At 39.6% G+C, this 7,500-nt stretch overlaps 1 protein-coding gene across 1 annotated transcript in view; it reads left to right on the top strand.

Annotated features, from left to right (window-relative positions):
• The window catches only part of LOC113802483 (zinc finger and SCAN domain-containing protein 2), a 52,286-nt gene that overhangs the window by 36,556 nt on the left and 8,230 nt on the right, over positions 1-7,500 (top strand). The gene's annotated exons all lie outside the window — the stretch shown is intronic.

Below are 7,500 nucleotides of genomic sequence, written 5' to 3'. Positions count from 1 at the left end.
TTTTTGTGAACTTTGGTGTTCTTTAAATTGTGTGATGATCGTACATATCAATTTTGTCATTGTTGGTAAAAATTAAAGTACAATCTTTATGGGGATATCCTTATTTTGTTAGCACCTGTTGGATGATTCTCCAGACCTGTAAGTTTATAGGAGTGCCAAATTCTTTGGTACTGATCATAGGTTAGTTGTAGCTACCCTTTGGGTCCTCATCAATCCAATGATTACCTTAGGTTGTTTCATGTGGACAGGTTGAGGGAGGGGGAGCATGCTGGGGGTTTGCTGGTTGTTTCGCATCGTTTGGCAACCCAACGGACCCTGTACTTTGGAGGGATAGCTTCAAGTGTGAAGTGCACGATACAGCTCAAGAGTCAATTGGTGAACGCCCAAGAACAAGACAGACTTTTATGTCGCAGGAGACATTGGAAGCCACAGAAGCTCGTTGCGTGGCTCGGCTGACAAGGAATCGCAATTTACATAGTTCCCAGGTGCGCAGGACTAGGTCACTGGGACAAGGAACAGTTTATTAGGAGATATGCAGAGTAGGTTGAAAAATATTCCTTAGTAAATGACCTTTGTCTTACCTACCAAGCCCTGAGAAAGCTGAACTCCAGGCCCTCCTCACAGGTGACTGTAGTCTGCTCAGTAAGTGGCCAGATCATCTCAGATCCTGTTGGGGTGTGGGAGTGTTGGGCTGAGTACTTTGAGCAGTTGTAGCATGCCGACCCACCAACAGTTAATTTGGATGTGGGTAGTGCCGAGATCCCTTTGCCAGACCCACCTATCAGCGAGGATCCAATCTCCTTAACTGATGTTTAAGGGGGTGGTCTCCAATCTAAAGAGTGGTAAAGTAGCAGGTATCTGCAGGATCCCAACTGAACTGTTAAAGTGGTGAACCTGTGCCGTGGGGTTTGCATGCTGTCCTGGTTACAATCTGGCAATCTGGTACCATTCCCCCTGACCTGTTGAGGGATGTGGTCATCCCTTTCTGGAAAGGGAAAGGGGATCAGTGGGACTGCAGCAATCACTGAGGCATTACACTGCTGGGCATACGAGAAAAGGTTCTTGCCCACATCCTTCTGAGATGTATCAGAGACCATCTGCTGAGGCACCAGAGGCTGTAGCAATCTAGAATCCCTCTGAGTAAGTCCACAATAGACTGTATCCTGGTGCCTTGAGTCCTTGTAGAGTGCTGCCGCGTGAGCTCCGATGTGGGCTGCTTGCAGCTTACATCAACCTTAAAAAGGTGTTTGATACAATGTATTGGGAATCACTAGGAGATCCTGAGATTCAGAGGAATTCCAACACAGATTATTGGATTGATAGTGAGTGTATACTGATACTGAAAGTACTGTAAAGCGTGGTGGGGGCCTGTTGAGCTTCTTTCCTGTTAGTACAAGGCTGTGTTCTTGCACCAACACTTTTCAACACTAATATGGACTGGATGCTGGGCAGAGCTACTGTCCAAAGTCATTGTGGAGCAACCCTAGGCAATATCAAGGTTACTGACCTTGAATTTGCTGATAATGTACAATTCTTTCTGAGTCTTTGGAAATCCTAGTGGTGTCTCTAGATGCATTTAGCAGTGAAGTGAAGCCCCAGGGACTAGAGGTCTACTGGACCAAGACCAAGATCATGACTTTGGGGGCTAGTTAGGAGAACCTGTCCCAATGATACGTGCTTGTGGTGAGGAACTCGAAGTCAAAGAGAGCTTTAAATACCTTGTTAGTGTAGATCATAACTTTGGGCTGTCAGTAGATGGATCGACCTGGCAGCAGGGGTAATGAACTCTTTTGACAAGAGTATTTGGAGATGCAGGTACTTATGCAAAATGACCAAGCTAATTGTCAGTTTTTACTATACTATAACCTGGACTTAATCCAGTGCCTTGGAATCTCATCTTGATGCCTTTTGTAAATGGCCCTTGCGCTGTATGATGGGGTACAGTTGGTGAGGCCATGTGTATAACCAATGGTTGCAAGGTGAGACTGGCACAGGCTATAAGGCAACCTGTCTAGTTTCCCACAGGATGATTCTTCCCACCAGGTTGTAACCCCGGTTGGATGATCTAGGAAGACATGGCACGGGCATATCGATCAAACCTGTCGTGAAGAGTTTGAGATGGCCAAGTCCCTGCCTGGTGACTCGCCATGATGGACGCAGCTATGCGCCCCTGTCGGCTTTAGCTCACTAATGATGAATAATGACGTGTACAATTTGCTTTGCTTATTACACTGCATATTATCGAAGGAATTGTGTTCACAATCTTATTTGAGTATTTTCATTGTATGGCTTAGAAATTAGCATGAATGAAACATTTGTATTTTAATTGTATGAATTCTTAATGAAGGAATATACGTAGTTTGAAGAGCTAGTCTTCATTATGAAGACTAACTGACTGCCTATTTAAACTGAAAATTTATTTACAAACCTTAGTGTCCCCCTTAGATATGTTGTGTCATTGATGCTAATTGTTACATTATGAAGGATGTGTTGCTTAGTTTAGAATAGATAATGACACTGGCCAAATTGATAATCTACCCTGTTCAGTGTATGCAGCTTTTGTAACGTTTCACATATTTTAACTAAATATGGACATTTATAGGAAAATATATGTTATTGTCAATTTTATTTTAAAGATCAGAATCTTTTTGAACATTAAAATTAATGGAACTCAGTGGGAGGTTAAAGAACAGCCTCTGTTTCAATATCGGAAAAGGATCCCGTTTGAATTTTTATCATGGTATTTTTTTTAGATAAGTTCATCCTATTCCCTTTATTAGATAATTACCTTTCTTGTTAACTGTGATACTTTCTTAGATATTTCTTCACTAATTTCCCTTTCTTGTGTTACATCTATCTTGCATTATCTTTATCTTTATGTTAGTTCTTTTACCTTTTTAGCTTAAGCCTTTTATTTTGTTGTTGTTGATTGGAGCAGTTTTACAGAGTGTAGTGAGAGCTATGTATAGTTGGATGAATTGCTAGTAGGTTGGATGAATGGCTGGTTGGATGGTTGGTTGAATGGTTGAACAAATAATTTAATGGTTGGTTGAACTGATAACTGAATAGTTAGATGGATGGTTGGATGGTCGGTTGGTTGAATGGTTAAACTAATAATTAAATGGTTGGATGGTTGGTTCAATGGATGGATGGTTGGTTGAACTGATAATTTAATGGTTGGATGGATGGTGGGTTGGGTTGGTTGAATGGATGGGTGGAGGGTTGGTTGAACTAATTATGAAATGGTTGGATGGAAGAATGAATGGTAGGTTGAACGGTTGGTTGAACTCCTAATTGAATGGTTGGTTGGATGGATGGATGGATGGTTGGTTGGTTGAATGTTTGAACTAATAATTGAATGGTTGGATGGATGGTTGATTGGATGGTTGGATGAATAGTTATTTGGTTGGGTGGATGGATGTTTGAAATCATAATAATTGAATGGTTGGAAGGATGGGTGGATGGTTGGTTGAACGTTGAACTAATAATCAAATGTTTGAATGGATAGGTGAATGGTTGGATGGATGGATGGATGGTTGAACTAATAATTGGATGGTTGGATGGATGGATGGTTGAACTAATAAGTGAATGGTTGGATGGTTTAATGGATGGTTGAACTAATAACTGGATGGTTGGTTGGATGAGTGGATGGATGGATGGTTGAACTAATAAATGAATGGTTGGATGGTTTAATGGATGGTTGAACTAATAATTGGATGGTTGGATGGATGGATGGTTGAATTAATAAGTGAATGGTTGGATGGTTTTATGGATGGTTGAACTCATAATTGGAGGGTTGGTTGCATGGTTGGTTGAACTCCTAATAATTGAATGGTTGGTTCGGTGGATGTTTGGTTAGTTGGTTTAAATCCTAATCAAATGGTTGGTTGGGTGGATGGTTAGTTGAACTCCTTATAATTGAATGGGTGGTTGGATGGATGGTTAGAAGGGTGGCTAGATGAATGGTTGGATGGAAGGAAGGTTGGGTGGTTAGATGATTGGTTGAACTCCTAATATTGAATTGGATGGTTGGATGGATTGTTTGAATGGTTGCTTGAAATCCTAATAGAATGGCTGGTTGGAGGGATAGATGGATGGGTGGTTGGTTGAACTCATAAGAATTGAATGGTTGGCTGGATAGTTGGTTGAATGGTTAGTTGAACAGCTAATAACTGAGCGGTTGGTTGGATAGATGGTTGATAAGATGGATTTTTTTTATTGGGATGGATGGATAGAGAGAGAGAGAGAGGGAGAGAGAGAGAGAGAGAGAGAGAGAGAGAGAGAGAGAGAGAGAGAGAGAGAGAGAGAGAGAGAGAGAGAGAGAGAGAGAGAGAGAGAGAGAGATTGTGTGTATGTGTGTGTGTGTGTGTGTGTGTGTCTGTGTGTGTGTGTGGGTGTGCGTGCGTGCGTGCATGTGTGTGTGTGTGTGTGTGTGTGTGTGTGTGTGTGTGTGTGTGTGTGTGTGTGTGTGTGTGTGTGTTTGTGTGTGCGGGCGCGTGCATGTGCGTGTCTGTGTGTGTATTTGTTTATATTATATGTATATTATATATGCATGTGTTTACATGTATGGTCATGAGTCTGCGTTATTCGTCGCCTCATTATTACTCTTTCATCTCAATTTTTTTTGTGGATGCATCATTATTCGCGTTTCACCTTTTCGTCGTTAGGTTCCCGAAGTTTATGCACACAATTTCCCAAACATATGAAAGTAATACGGGTGATCCGGATCATGATGCGGATCCAGGATTTTTTTAAAATTGCATCTGTGACCTTACAGCTTGACGGAGTTCTGCGCTCTCTGAGGGCTTCTAGTTACACCATGTTTCACATGAAACGGTTGTGTAAACCTTTCTTTAATAAAGGTGTAGATATTTCTCTTCTTAGTATTATTTGAAAATAAATATATACTACATGCTTGAACAAACCTCTGGATATTATGGTCAGGGTCCATATAGAATCGTTATTCATCGTAGTTTTCTAAGACGAATACAAGGGACTCCTGTATGTGTGTATATGTACTCGGATATTTATGTATGTGTGTGTGTGTGTCTGGGTGATATTATATCGTGGCTTTGTTTGAAATATGATTAAGCCCCCCCTCTCTTTTGTGTGTATCCAAATGGGTGAGAGCCGATTAACATTTTAAAATGCGTGCAAATCCTCCCAACCTGTTATTACTCCTCTTGCATTTCCCCAAAGGGATATACTTAGCTGCTCATAGAGTTAGTGCATCTTGTCCCAATGAAAATTCACATCTGTTATAAAAAACAAAGCGTGCTGCTATTAGCTTAAATTAGACTAAGCTACATATCACTCCGTAATATGTCTACCTTCTTGGCATCATTTTATGGTGTAATTTATATTAGATTATATTATTATTGCTTACTGTAATCTTTTATCTAATCAAATACACAATAATGGTAATAGACTGTAAAGGACAGACTTTATATTCTGTGCAATGAAGTTTATCAAATGTATAATTTATATTTTTGGTGTACAAGGTCTATATTGTCAGTTGTGCCATGCAGTTGATGTATATAATCACTTTGTATTGTCGTTTGTGAAACAACTCATGATCTGTGTGACCTTGTATGAGAAAAAGAAGTAAGAGCTATCGGAACCTTATTTCAGAGAAATGGCACCACTGTGCCCGAGTTGGTATAGTGAGGGTGGGTTTACCAGAAAGTTGAAATATTGTGAAATGGTATCCATGAATTAAGAATGTTATTTCCAAATTGTTCCCCAATAGAAATGAAAACTCTCCAGTTTGTCCGTCCATTATCAGCAAACATAGCCTGATATTTCATTTCAACCAAGAACTTGTAGTCCACGCACAAGTAAAGGTGTAATAAATCAAGTAAAAATTATCACTCATACCTCACATTCAAATGAAATGGGAATAAATGACCAAAGTATGTAAATATTATGAATGTGAAATAACGGAAATTTATTCTAGTATTAGTACGATTTGCGGGAAATGAATTTGATGGGAAACTCTTCTGTATTTCAGTCACAGCGAGAGAAGGGGGGAACGGGACTATGATTAACTCAGGGTTTTAGGTGAGTAGGAGTTGGAGGTTAATGCATAGTGCAACAGTTGGTTCAGTACAGTTCATATAGATTTGCAAAGTCCAGCTTCCCCCGGGGTCTTTTCTCACGAGTGGGTTCAGAATTTGTTCTATAGAGGGCTCTACTGGAGCCCTTTATTACATATAATTATCGATCTTGAAGAAATGGAAATGTGGCTAAAGAATGATTTTGGCTTCATGTCTTATTGTTGTGTACGTTCCTACTGGTGTTTGCAAACTCGACGAGAAATAGGCGGTTTACGCCAAACTCGCATTTGTGGCAGACGGGTGTCCCCGGCGAGACATTTGCATTGTACATGCTTATTTTTAGGTGGAATTTGAGAAGAAGTGAATGTTTAAATGATTTTTGGGAATTAGAAAAGGTAATTTTTTCCAAAGAATATTAGATTTAGAAGTTTCGTCTAAAAGGGTAACTTCCATTGTTGATTTTCATCTATACTTATTGCTACAAGCCATGGAAATATTTAGCTCTTATATCCCCCTTCGCACATACACAGACACGCGCACGCGCATGCAAACAATTATCTATGATTTATTTTGTATGTTTATATAATTTATATATTTATATATTTAACATACATCATATGTTAAATATTGAGCATATCTAATCTCCAAATATTCGTAGGTCTTCCTGAAGACTTGGTATCGGAGAGGAATGAAAGAAAATGTAAACCAAGTAATATGCTTCCCAGACTGGCATAAAGTGCAGTCTTCACTGTATTTGCGGAAGCGGGCAAGAAAATATGAAGGAGAATGTGTGTGTAACTGCATCAGGTCATCATGGGCGGGCCAGAAGTGAAGCGGTATAATCCCAACATATTCCTGTTGATTTTTTGCCCATTTTATATAATTTGTTACTTTAGTGACTTGTCCTTCATAAAAGTACTTTTTGTTTGGATGTGATATGCTTTTGTGAAAATGCTGAGGTGGGAAGATTGTTTGATTGTCTGCACGGTGTGCAGTGGTATAAATGTTATTGTTGAATTGTCATAATATTGATACGAATTTATATAAATTTCTCATACCTCACATTCAAATGAAATGGGAATAAATGACCAAAGTATGTAAATATTATGAATGTGAAATAACGGAAATTTATTCTAGTATTAGTACGATTTGCGGGAAATGAATTTGATGGGAAACTCTTCTGTATTTCAGTCACAGCGAGAGAAGGGGGGAACGGGACTATGATTAACTCAGGGTTTTAGGTGAGTAGGAGTTGGAGGTTAATGCATAGTGCAACAGTTGGTTCAGTACAGTTCATATAGATTTGCAAAGTCCAGCTTCCCCCGGGGTCTTTTCTCACGAGTGGGTTCAGAATTTGTTCTATAGAGGGCTCTACTGGAGCCCTTTATTACATATAATTATCGATCTTGAAGAAATGGAAATGTGGCTAAAGAATGATTTTGGC

The sequence above is a fragment of the Penaeus vannamei genome, chromosome 30 (genome assembly GCF_042767895.1).
Source record: "Penaeus vannamei isolate JL-2024 chromosome 30, ASM4276789v1, whole genome shotgun sequence".
Classification (NCBI taxonomy): Eukaryota; Metazoa; Arthropoda; class Malacostraca; order Decapoda; family Penaeidae; genus Penaeus; species Penaeus vannamei.
Note: the sequence above shows the minus strand (reverse complement) of the source record. Positions and strands in the feature narration are given on the sequence as shown.